Genomic DNA, 13,967 nt, shown 5'->3' with positions numbered 1-13,967 from the left:
GTGGACGCCATTGTCTTGTCTTCTTTCCCCTCAACCTCCATCATCATTACATCGGTTATAACGTCTGAGTGAGGTCAACAAAACAAATGTACATCTCTGTTTCGACCTAATCTGACACAGTGACCCTCAGCAGACATGTGACCTCTACCGCCTTTTGTTTATCTGATCCACAAACAGCTCATAGCAGGGTTTCACTCAGGAAACTGATATGAGAGTGAATGTGACTCGCGGCACATGATCGATACTGATCCAAATGATCAGAATAAAATATTAACTTTAACAGTTGTCACATATTTTGATATTGCCCCACCTTTTAAGACTCAAATTCTCCTTTTCCCCTGACACTGTGACACACTGCTCTGAATAACTAGTAAAGCAAAAGTTATATATACACTAATTATTCACAATGTGTTCATCAGTTCTGATGAGTGACATGTATATATTTATATTACAGTACAGTAACAAAATGATAATATAATATATTATTTGGTCTTAATGCAGAATGTCTGTAAATGTATAACATTCAAAAACATTGTAATGTGAAGGTAGCCGATGATAATTCTCATCACCAATGCTAATACCGGGTGCTACTAGAATCAAGAAAATTGCTTTTGACAATAACTTTCCACCTCTTTGAAAATCAAAATCATTCTTTTCTATGCCGATGGTAAATTGCTTTAATAAACCACGGCGGAAATTCCAGGTAAAATATAACGATATTACAAAACCGTTTGCTATTCTAAGTGTTGCCTTTCTTTTATGTTTCCACCTCTTTTTTTTTTAAATGAATAAACTCTGAAACAACAAGCTTAAATCCAGCCCAGGGTCATGAGGTTCATTCATTTGTTTGTTTCAAACCTCTCTCAGAGGCAGGTAACTCAAATTCTCATATGTTTCAAGTTTCATCACTCTAGGTCGTCAGGTGTTTCCTCCCATCTGGAGTCGCCACGCTGCACCAGCCATCTCAGCGCTCCCCGCTTTCAAACAAAGCCTCAGGAGTTATCAGTGTGGAAATGTGTGATCCACAAACCCACTCACAGAATCACATCCTTTTTTCACATCCATCTGCTTATTTGATTATTTACTGTAGATACTATTTAAGGTGGGCCACACTTCTCGCCTTGCAGCGAGAAGACCCGGGTTCGAGCCCCGGTTGGAACAAGGGCCTTTCTGCATGGAGTTTGCATGTTCTCCCCGTGTGTGCGTGGGTTCTCTCCGGGTTCTCCGGCTTCCTCCCACAGTCCAAAAACATGCAATGTGGGGATTAGGTAAATTGGACACTCTAAATTGACCGTAGGAGTGAGTGTGAGAGTGAATGGTTGTTTTTTTCTCTATCTGTGTGTGGCCCTGCGATGGACTGGCGAACTGTCCAGGGTGTACCCCGCCTATCGCCCGATGTAGCTGAGATTGGCACAGCACCCCCTGCGACCCTCTGGTGGAGGATAAAGCGGTTAGATGATGACTGACATGACTGACTGACTATTTAAGGTCACAAATACATTCAAATCAAAGCAGAACTCACAATTTCCTTTTTCTTTGTATGATGGTTTAGTGTCATGTTCACAAATTGTCTTATTTCCTGATGGTGATACAAGTATATATCTGAAAAACTCTCATTAATAAGGGTGTCATAATTCTCCAAATCCTCAATTCGATTCGATTTTTCCCTCTTTTAGTGCAGATGAATCTGCCATTTTTATACATGTCTAAATACGTCTAGGATTATTATCGATTGATTTATTAACAATATGAATGTAACAATAACCAGTCAATTGGAAACTTAAGTGTAAAAAGTTGCTCTGTAGGTCCAGTAATATGTTGTTAAGGCCACTAAATCTGCACTGACCTCTGGTTTGCAGAGCCAGTTTTTCTTTGACATTATCACACATGGAAGGCAACACCTGAGGAGTGAGATGCGACCTGCTTGGCAACATATTTCCACACCGGTGATATTTCAGAGCCAAAAAATAAGCACTTTGCCACGGTTACTTTTAGTTGTCACACTGGAGGCGTGGTTAAATCCTCAATTCCACCTTTGCTTTCACAGGTCGAGATCCTGACGTCGTTTCAATCAATATTCGATTTAGAATTAAGATTGTGACACCCATACTTGTTAATGATAAACATACATGGTCCAGAAATACCAAGCCAAACATGGATGGTGAATGAACACAGTGAAAGATTCACTTGGATTCTCCTGCAACATTTTCAATCACGTTCCCTATCTGGATTACATTGATTGTAATAAGACTAAGGCTACAACAATGAATCAATTAGTACTCAACTACAAAATGACTTGTCAACTGTTTGAATATTCAACTAATCATTATCATTAAAATATCAAAAGCAAGTTCTCAGGTATTGGCTTCTTAAATGTGAGTTCCATTCTCATTTCGACAGTAAACAAAACATTTGAGGACCAAATCAATTTGAGGTCTGCGAAACACTGACTGACATTTTATGACATTTAACTTTCTGTCATTGTTTGGGTAAAACTAACACATTCATATAGAAAATAAATGAGATGTATCACTGACAAAATAACCATTAGTTATGTCGGGAAAATGTCAATGAAACACAAACTTTATGCCTCAAGAACTTTGTCAGGCAGACTGAAAATACGTGTCAACGTGAGAATTACACTGCTGTGAGCATTGACCGTAGAACTCCGAATCACTGGGAGAGTTTATTCAGGCTGGTGTTTGTGTGCGTGCGTTCAGACCAACTCTGAATTCTTTTATTAAGACAAACAACATTATGTGGAACTATACAAACGGCCGCACGGCCAAACCCATGACAAGTTTGCTTTGTGTCAGTGTAAACCTTTGAAACAATGCAAAAAAATAACACAGCCGTGCAGTTTCACATCTTATCACTGTGTCGTGTAAATAAACTCCGAGTCAAACAATGCAGTCATCGCTGTCAGCGGGTGATGATGGTCACTGATGTCCAAAGGCTGGGAAGACAACCGCAGTGACCACAGAACAATCGCAGCATCATCGCTGTCTCCACCTAAACAAACAAATGGGAATATGTATCAGGCAGTATTTATTCCATCTGAAAGTGTCCAGGAAGCCACACAAGTTTTTCTTTCTCCAGAGAGGCAAAACAAGGAGACACAAACACGGGAGACAATTGTTCACTCGGCACTGAGGGGACACTTTGCAGCGCAGTTGCCCTCGAGGATGGCTTTTCACTACGCCTGCATGGCCAGGGTCTTAGAGGCAGGAAGGATATTAAAGCTTTTTTCCCAGAGTTGACAGAAGAATAGTGGGAAGTAGGTTGACCCAGCAGTTTTGACCAAAAGCGATGCAGGAAGTGCGAGAGTGCCATGCTTCCACACACACAGAGCTGCACTGTTGAGATAGGTGAACTGCTGGCAAAGCGCAGAGTTCTGTGGCTCTGCTGAGGCTTTTCAAGGCTGCAGACTGTTTCTTATGCTCTACCATAAAGCATAATGGTGGAATCAGATGGTAAGTTTCAAATCAGCCTTTATCGATTGTTTTCATGATAAAAATGGGTTAAAACGGGTTAAAACATGAGAGACCAGTTCACAAATCTGAAGCACAAAGTATGTTTGCACTTTGCACGAGATTTATATTGATTCATACTGAACCTTTTTTGTATTTATACTGAAGACAGGTGATTTTTATTGGGTGATCTGATAACCGGCAGACCAAAATAAGAGCATGCTTTACAACAACACTGCATGAAAACATGCAAACAATACAAATAAAAAACATAATAATAATAAAAAGGCACAGTTCAATAAGCTATAAAAACAACACATAATGCCTCTGCCCTTTGACAAGTGCCTTTGTTTTCTCATATTCAAAATCATCTATGTAGAGATGTGATATATTGTACAGTCTATTATAAGTCATGGCAACAGTAATAGCATATCCTGGTGCTTTTTTTAGTACCTGTTGTGATGAGATTCCAAGTGAGCTGAGCCGATACTAAAATATGAAATATTGATCAGGGAGTGACGTCACTGGAAGAGTCAATAGAACGACGTCCAACACAAGAATCAAACCAAGCAATGTCAGAGTGTAGATCAGTTAAAGGAACTAGGAAATGTCCAAAATCTCAACGTTTAACAGAGGAGTCTGGGGTATTTAGGGACAGGCAGTGGTGCCAACTCCTCTGTAAGGAAAGTAGCTATAGTCATCGCCTAATTTGCATATTTGCCATTCTCACCAACAACCACCTGTGATTGCTTTGGGACAGGGGAGGGTCCCACGGCAGCATCCGCTGCTCACTGAGAAATAAAGCAATACGTGCTTCCACGTCTCCAAAAGTCTCCAATAACACCAGGAAGAAGTCGCTAGATTTGCTTTTTTGAAAAAGAGTCGCTACAGGGGTCTGAATACTCTGAGAATAAACTGGAACACGAAAGAATAAGCAACAAAAATATGGTGAATTCTAGGCAAAGGACATTTACAGCCATAGCCATGGACCTAACTGTGTATGGAATAGTTCAGTGAGTCACCACCTGCAAGAACATTAGATGGAAAACACAATTTGGTTTATCTATAAAAATGAGTTTCCGTCTTTTGTGCACATGAAAAATGAAAATGCTGGAAAATAAAATTTTAATGCTTTGACGAGGAGTTACAGTCGCTGCGAAGACTGATGTAAATGAAGCATGAAGAGAGTGAAACTTGCCGACTCTGGAGCTGGAGCCTTCCTCACATTACAATGACCATATTATACTTAAGTCTTTCTGTTTCCTTTCCCGGTGTTTCTGTGTATATCTTGCATGGAAATGATGTGTCAGGGTTTGACAGCAAAGGGAATCACAGAGAGAGCCTGAAACATTTTATTTGCTTTACTGTTGTAAATGACTTCAAAAAGCTCCGGTCTTTACTTTTACTTTTGTTTATTAGCTGCTACTCCTCGTCTCATGGATGACAAATCTCTACACAGGTCAAATGTTATGTTTTAGTTTTATAATTAATCACACACACACAAACACTTAGAAGTCCTATATATATTTGTGGGGACGCTGTATTGGCTTACAGTAATTTGACATGCAGTGTGACCACCCCCTGCTCCCCATAAAGCTTTAATAAATTACAGAACACAAGAACAATGGGTCCCAGTCTTGGCTAAACCAGACCACACATACATGAACACATTCTGTTTCCCACAGTAAGAAGCACATGACCCAAACAGGACATCCTCCCAGTCTTAAGTTCCCACTGTCTCCTCTGCCCCCGTAAACCACTCTTTCGTTCCCACTTCAACTTCTTACTCTGTCCCACTCTATGTGGATCTTCTGCTTTTGCTGACACCTCCTCTCAACAGTCACCTCTGGTTTCCTGGTGAATGCAGACTACATAGGCTGCGTCCTTCTGAGTGACAGTGGCCCAGACTACGACTGCAGGAAATAAAGTATGACTGCGTGAACAGAGGTTGAGGTGAGGAACTAAAAAAAACCACTGTGAAAATGTTCCTTTCTATTGAGTGTCACAGTTTTTCAGTCTGAAAATAAAGTGGGAGCCCTTCTTCTAATAAAAATATCATTTCACTTTTTTGCTTCATGCCATTTTACGACCAAACAGCCAGAAACCCTTAAGGTACAGCTGTTAGTTGCATGAATTAATGAATCATTTTGTTGTGTGTCTGGCGACATCTTTCCATTAAACTAATGCTGTTCTCTAAAAAAATGTCTTAGGTAATAAATAAATGAATAAACAAGCAATATTTAATGTGTCTGGTGTTGGACAGATTGCATAGTGGGCGTTCCACCGAAACAACCTTTTGTACATAAATGAAGCTCCAAGGCTTCTGAGGATCTACAGACAGAGTTGGATGAAAATTCTCTGCTGATAATAATAATAATAATAATAACAACAACAACCAGGTGACTGTAAAGGCAGGGATGTTGAGTGGAATGTAATGGAATGTAATGTCTGAAAGAAAAGGAGAGATGGTGCTAAAAAAAAAAATATTTTTATTTTATTCTCTAAAAGCTCCACACGATTCTCTCAGGTCACTATAATGTTTTTTTTAGAATTTTGCTTCTGATGACTACACATCTAACCAATCTCAATGCTTATTGTTAACATGTAACATTAAAATAATAATTTACAAATAAGCAGGGACATCCTCAAATCATTAAACTGCCTGACATTCAGTCTTTCCTTCAGCGGTCATGGGAATACTTTCTCATACAGTGTCTGAATACAGGTTTTCGTTTCTTTTTTCTATTATTAAGTCAAATGACTTGAGTCTGTATCTTTTATTCACATTGATGAGCAAAGGCCTTAAGGCTCTGTTTCCTCTTTGTGTCTTCATCTTTAGATCACCGTCTCCTGTGCTTGTCCCCCGTTGCCCAGTGTTGACATTTAACTGTCACACTCTAGCCCTCTTTCCTGCTTTCACCTTTCTCATATTTTTCTTACCCTGCCTCTGCTCCACATCGTCGTGGTCCTCCTCCCCCTCCTCCTCCTCTCTTCTCCTTTCCCCGAGTGATCCCTGTGCCCTTCTCTATCCAACTCTGCTGCTGCTGAAATCCAGACAGCTGGACTGTGTCTCTCACACACACATACACATATCATGTGATAAGCACAGACATTGTGTGTGTGTCGAGGGCCCATTTTCAACTCTTTTGCAACGTCTTGCATCATTTTTCCTAATGACAGCATTAGCACAACGCGTGAAGTCTCACGTTTCTTCCGTAAGAATAACGTCTGTCATTGTTTCATCATTCTCGCTGACAATATGCACAATGCACTTTTTTTTTTGTCTGAATTTTTCTTGTCTCAAGAGAGAGAAGGGTTCAAAAAGCTGAAGAGATGGTTAATTAAAAAAAAGCACTCATTTATACTCGACTGCTGCTTATCTGTAAGAGTTGTCGAGGGAGCGCTGAAGCCAGTCTCAGCCTTCTAGCACAGGGCCAACATTCAGTGTCATACAGTCACCAGCAACTTTAAATTCAACCACCATGCCACACTCAAAGTCACATGATTCACCTTTATTTCTCATTCTGAGGCTCAGTGGGATTGGCTGATTCCGAGTGACCCGCATTCTTTACGCGTGCACTGAAATCATCAGACACAATCAGCCATCAGTGCGTCATTACTGGGCAGTGCCGCCCACTGGTATATATATATATATATATATATATGGGCAGGTGACTGCGCCTCTGATGTGCGTCAGCGTTATGTTTGGCGTGGCTGTGACCGGTAGACTTGTGATCCATACTCCCTGGTTATGCGGTAGGTAATGCTTGTGTACGGTTGTGACGTCGCGGTGAGTGGTAGTGGCGTCACACTTGCTTCCACTCTGTTGTTTTGCAGAGTCTGCTGTGTTGTCCTCGCGGAGCTGAAGCGTGCTTCAGCTCGCTGGGGTGGAGTGGCTCAGTGGTTAAGACCCTACCTTGTGTACCAAAGACATCATGGTCGCAAGTTCGATTCCACCCCTGGCTAATTGTACTTGATTCCATTGTAAGTCGCTTTGGATAAAAGCGTCTGCTAAATGACATGTAATGTAATGTAATGTAATGTGCTCCCTCCACTGTGGGTGAACACATCGGTGCTGCAAGGTAAGCTGACTACATTATGCTCTGGCCCAATCCACAACTATTTTGATCATCGGTTCAAAGCTTTTTTTCATGATTAAAACAAGATTTCCGTTTGTTTAAGCTTCTTAAATGTGAGTATTTTCTTCAGTTATCAACAAATAAATCACTAAAAGTTAATCATTTTGGTTTGTGGAGAAAACAATACATTTGAGATCATCATCATTTCCAGGTTTGACGGACACTAATCAACATTTTCTTTAAGGTTTTGTGATATTTTATGGACCAAATGAATGAATCGGGTAAATAATTGACAGATTAATCGATTATGAAGATAATCGTTAGTTGCAGCTGGTAGCTCTTGTTGGGCCGCTGACTGAATGGCTTTTTGGTCTCTAGTTGTTGGTAGCACTGCTGCTCTACTCTGGTGTGTACTGTATATGCAGGCTGATCTTTGTGTGTTTCAGTATAGTTTGAGTATTATTGCGCTCTGCTCACTTGGCCCTGTATCATCCTCAGCCTCCAAGCTGTGGCTGACTGCTGTTCTGTCTCCCTCTTACTACTGCAACTTTATCTGATAGTTTCAATTATAGTTATGACTATTGTTTTTGCTTGTTATTAGTTTGTATTATTTTTGTTTGGTTGCTTGTGTGTCCTGTGTTTATTTTTGACTAAGTGTTTTGATTTGAACTAATGCATGTTCTCTCGTTTTGATTAATTTGGTTTGATTATTTTTGTTTTGTTCTTTAGATTGCCTTGTGAAATGATTTAGATTGTGTTTGTGCATGTTATTGTTTGGTTTCTTTTCTGTTTCTTTTCATTTATTCTCTTCCATTTGGGTATGTGTGTGGAATTGTGAGCTGCTCGAGTTGACTTCTATGATCATTTCTGTGTCTCGTTGCAGCGCAGGAGCTGTGGGGCAGATGGCGGTTGGCTCCCTGGTGGTGGTGTTTGTCATTGGTCCCTCAACTATACAGCACTTGGGTGTCATGCGGATGGTTGACGGTAATCACTGGGGTGTACATTAGGTTCCCTTTTTCTTCTCAGATTTTCTCCAGTCGCACTAGGCCCCCAGCCCTGGCCCGGGCTTTGTGTTTTGCTAAGCTGAGCTTTGCGGGCAGGTAGAGTAGTGTGTGCAAATACTGTCACAAATGAATATTTTTATCGATGGGTATTTTTTAATAATTGTGAATAAAATATTAGCTTATTTTTGGAATCACGTCTCATCTCAAGTGCTTTTGAATCCGTGTCCTTAGTCTGGGGTGAGCCCTAACGTGGGCTAAATGACTGATTTTATTCCGCCACACATAGTTCCATTAACACACAGTTATGTCTCAGTGAGTGCAGAAAATACACACATTTACAGCCAATTAACCTAAGCCCGTCTGCCCATCTCTCGATTGTTAATAGGAGCTGAAGAACAAAGACCGAACCCACTGACATGGGGACAAAATGCAAGCACAGAAAGGTCACAGTCAAATTGGGATTCTTGCTGTCAGCCACCATTGCTAACCACCGCGCCATTGTGTGTCCCACAAAACAGGGACGCGTGAGATAAATGCCATAACCATCTCTCTGCTCTGCAATGGCTCATAAAAATTCATTTAGCTTGAAATGTAGTTAAATCCCTCGGGGTTCTTTCTGGTTTTACATTTTGTTTTTACAAAAACAATTGACAGAAATCGAAGAACCTCCAAACATCATAGTTATAGAAGTTTAATCCCTGAATCTTAATCTGTAAAACGACGCAATGACATTTTAAGGACTTGCATTTGAAAACTGGGTCAATAGGTGTGAGTCAACTTCCTGTCTGTTGGAGAGAAACACTCTCCTGACAGCGTTCCACATGCTGACAAGTCCTCGCTCAGCTGATAATACATCCTGCTACTGGACATTGTCATGGTTGTTGTTGGCTCTTTAGATGGAAAAACATTTGGAGTAAATATGCATCAGTGGATCATCAAGTGAGTGAATTTTCCAGAGCAGAAGTGCTGGTGTGCGTCCAAACCTCTGGTTACAGTCACTGCTAAACTCGCACCTGTCGGTCAAGTCACAGAAATCCATATATCAAACGTGTGTTGCCTCTACAATCACACAGCGTGATACATGAGCTGAAGCAGTATATTTAGTACAGTCGTTTGAATTTGCTGGGATGTTCATCAGTATGGAACTACATTTTCTTACAATCATTTCCTGACAAATGTCACCAACTATGAGCAAAATCACTCTTCGCTGAAGTTTGTTTGCAGTTCAGACAATGTCCTGTTTTGAAGTTGGTCCTTTTCAAGATTTGATCAGCACAGAACCTGACTCACAGTCTGACCGTCTGAACTTTGTCAGGAAGAAGTGTGTATGAGCATCTCCGAGCGTCCGTATAACCTTGGGAGTCAGTTTCACTTTTTTTCCTATGACGTCTTTGTGCACTGTTGTATTCTGGGTGTTGCATCCTGCTCACACCAACACAAACGTAGATTCAAAGGAGCCTTTTTCTAAAAAAAGAGTTTCCTCCTGCTCCGTCTTCCTGTACACACGTGCACAAACACACACACACGTTTGTAACCCCAATACGCTCTTACTCACATTATTATTAATAGTAATTAGAAGTGAGTGTGGTGTGGAGCAGCAGCGGTTTCTCCCTCACATCATCACACACTCCCCTGCCTGAGGAGCAGCAGCAGCAGCAGGAGACAGAAATAGTGACTGAGGGAGGACAGGGATTCAAATGAGTCACACTGAAGCAAGGGAAAATAATCCCCTCACACCACACAAGGAAGAGCGTGGCTGCTTTAGTTTGTGTTGCGTAACACAGTTAAGGATGGGACCGAGCAGGTGAGGGGAGCGATAGAGCAGGATTAAAGTTAAAATTTTATTTAGTTTTCTAAAAAGTGAAACTGTCTCTGTTCTTAGCAGAAAGTCAAACATTCTCCTTGTGGCTATTATGGATTTTTGTGCCATATTTAAGAACCCAGTCAAAGTCACATTTTTGTTCTTGTGATACACTCGAACAAGAAAGCTATTCATTCAATACACAGTGTACACGTCATCACAGTCCAATGGTGTTGTTGCTTATCTTATTTGCCTCCGATAAAAGCCTCATTAATGGCCTGTTACCAGGCAACCAATGCTGTGAGATGGTAACTGTATGATGTTAAAGCTCTTTAAACAAACAGCTGGATTATGACTACAGGTGCCTGATAGAATATTTATTATTTACCAAAGGGTCAGGTATGTGCGTGATAATATGCGTGTGTTGGTGGAGTTGTGTAGTTTGGATTTGTTGTAGGTTACTCACGTAACTTATTATCTCCTCACTCATAACCTCTCTCTGAACATGTACATTTTTAATGTATGGCGCTGCGTACATGTGCTATAATAATCCGTGCCGGTTACTTGAACTCTCAATCCTCACCAGTGTTTTTGAACATATGATTGCTCTATTTTTAAACTCCTATTTTCTATGTCTCTGTCGTTAGTGTGCTCAATTTGAACTCAGCTTTTTCCCCCTCATGCCTTTGGGATCTTAAGGGACCTCTGAGGTTGTCACAAAAGCAATTTTGTTGTGCTACACGATGAAATTGTGCTTGACTCAGGTTTTCTATCATTCTGGTGCTGAAATGGTGGAATGATGGAAAACCGGTTTCTCTGAGAGCAGAGAAGAATCTTTATATCTTTTTTTGTGTGTTTTTAGAACCTTTAGTTCTGTTCTCTGTGGATGAGGCTGAAGCTCATTTAAGATCAGGATAGTTGGCCATAGATGGACAAATATAACTATGGTTGTGATTGATAAAGATGTTATCTGTTTTCCACAATGATACACACAAAGCACAGTTTCCTGAGTTTGAATTTCAGTTTGTGCCGTTTTGTGCTGAACTAAGTGACGTCCCTTTTTGAGAAGACAAAAAGAAAAGGCTTGAAAAGTGACGGCTGCTATAATAGGCCACCACTGAAGATGGAGATGAGATCATCTTCTCTTCAAAAAATCTTATCTATTTAATCCAGCAAACTAGAAAGTCTACAGTAGTATTATTTCACCTTTTGTCTTAAAGGTCCAAATTGGAAGCTTACTATGCAAATGAAGAAGAGCAACATTCGTCACCAGCTGACTTCCCTCCCAGTTCTTGTTCTAAGAAGGTGTCCCTGAGTAGTGAGGTTGACTCAAAAACATCTGCATGTCTTGGACATTATATACTTGGACAAGGTTTGACACTTGGAGGAACTTGTTTAGAACCGGATCCATCGTGGGATGCAGAAGTGTCTTCTGTGTCATTTTCGGTTGACACGCCTTTAAATGTCATATGGAGGTTAAACACGGAACCTGTGGACTGTGACTTGTTTCTTTGCCATTTTCACAAGAGGTGTGTGGACGTTGAACTTGAGCTTATTGGGGGTGTTATGCTGCTCCGCATCGCCGGGGTGCTGGGAAGGAGGCATAGACAAAACAAGTCATTCTATCCTTTAAAGGCTACTGGAGGGGTCATGGGAGTTTGCCCATCCAGCCCGCATGTGCTTTGACAAAGGCCTATGCTTGATTTCCTTGGAGCATCTCTTGGGTATTACTGTGGAAATATGGGGTTCCAAGGGCCATTGTGAGCCATGCAGTCCTTGTTAAACCAAAGTGAGAATTGTCTTGAACTGCGTCTATTCTTAGCCCAAAGTCAAACATGTTCCCCGTGGGTATTGTGGATTCTGTACTGCGTCGAAGAACCCAGTCAAAGTAATGCTGTCCTCCTTTTGATGTCTACACATCGTCACTGTATCACAGCGCTGTTGAAGTGAAGAGTCAGACAATCTACTCATTTAACTTCATGCACTGCTTATCTTGTATGTGGTGGTTTGGATCTGTTCTATACGCCACTATCAGAGGTGGAAAGAGAACTGAAATATTAAATAAAATTACCACTAAAAGTAATATACCAGAAGTAAAAAAGTAGCTTGTTTAAAATTTACTCAGAGTAAAAGTTACTTAGTTACTCGTTTAACAAGGTCGGAGTTCTTTTTTGTAGGACGAGGGGACACAATTCTCACATGAATTGTTGTTGATGAAACCTTTACAAATCAAAGTGCTGACAAAATAAAATATGTAAATGCATAATGAATCAGTCAAAATGGGTCATGGTCAAAAATGCAAATTTAAAAACCTACTCCAACACCAGTAAATGTAATTCATATACTTTCCACCTCTGTACACTACTCTCTCTCTCTATATATATGTATATATATATATATATATATATATACACATGGATGCTGATTTGATTATTTTTACTGAAATGAAAGATGTAAGAACTTCATTTCCAGAGAGAAAAGAAACACTCCATCATGCTCCTTAGAGCAGCATAAAGAAATGGGGCTGGGAGAGCTGGTTAGTGGTGACCATTATCCAGTCGAGCCTTATAAATATTATACAAATGCATTTTTCACTTCACTCACCCAAAGGACTTGAGTCAGTCACTGAGTGCAGCAGGTTTCCATGGCAACAAGCCTAGAACCTGGTTTGAGTGACATACAGGACTCGTGGTGGTGACTTGTACAGTTTTGCATATAAAGAGAGAGAAACACAACTACTTATAGACCTAAGAGGTGAGGACATTTCGGGAAAGTGAGGACACTTTCTAGCTGGTCCTCACATTCTGTCACCACTTTCACTAGAAAATGTCCTGTAAATGTAACAAAGTGCTTTTGTCCAGTTGTCGCAGAATAACCTCCAATATCTGGCAGTTATTTACAATTACTGGGTGTTAAAGTACTGTTTTAAACTGTTTAAAACGAAGAATTTAGAGTAACATCGCAGTTGTACACAAACACTAGATTTTGCATGTTAAATTTGAAATTTGAACAAACTAAACTAAACTAACAAACTATGTACAGGTATTCTTCCCACTCTCTCCTCTCTGGCGACAAAGACGTTGATTTTTCTGCTTCCTGAAAGAACGTGAGTGGAATTACTGCAATAATATTACACATGTTGGCTTTGACGTGCAACTTCTCAGCTTTCAGAAACCGTTGATTTTTTTTAACACAAACCGTAACTACGGCAACGTGAAGGTGCAAATGCGTCGTCAGTGATACACTCAGGCTTGGATTTAAGGTTAGGGATACAACTACGTTTAGGTTAGGCATCTAGTTGTGATAGTTAAGGTTAAGGTCAGGAGGCTAGGGAAGGCATTATGTCTGAGTGTCCTCACTTTAAATGCTGCACAAACACGTGTGTGTGTTACTGCAAAGGACAAAGAGACACTGAAGTCACTGATGTGTCAGTGGCACAAGTTCTTTGTGCTTAAACCAAAGCCTGAACAAACGGAACACTGCAGCAGCAGCGAGGAACCTCTGAGAGTAACTGGATGATTTCATTATGGATAAAGTTATATATGATGATGGGTGACGTTTGTTGGCAGGAAGCCTCTCCTCCACCGTCTGAATGTCTCACGAAGTACCGACT

At 40.6% G+C, this 13,967-nt stretch overlaps 1 long non-coding RNA gene across 1 annotated transcript; it reads right to left on the bottom strand.

Moving 5' to 3' along the window:
* Positions 1–2,701: 2,701 nt before the first annotated feature.
* On the bottom strand, positions 2,702–6,536 carry LOC122779408. The gene is made up of 2 exons (XR_006361567.1): positions 6,411–6,536; positions 2,702–3,012 (listed from the first exon to the last, which is right to left on the bottom strand). It is a non-coding gene; the product is annotated as an uncharacterized LOC122779408 (long non-coding RNA).
* Positions 6,537–13,967: the final 7,431 nt, after the last annotated feature.

The sequence above is a fragment of the Solea senegalensis genome, linkage group LG1, assembly GCF_019176455.1.
Source record: "Solea senegalensis isolate Sse05_10M linkage group LG1, IFAPA_SoseM_1, whole genome shotgun sequence".
In the NCBI taxonomy this organism is placed as follows: Eukaryota; Metazoa; Chordata; class Actinopteri; order Pleuronectiformes; family Soleidae; genus Solea; species Solea senegalensis.
Note: the sequence above shows the minus strand (reverse complement) of the source record. Positions and strands in the feature narration are given on the sequence as shown.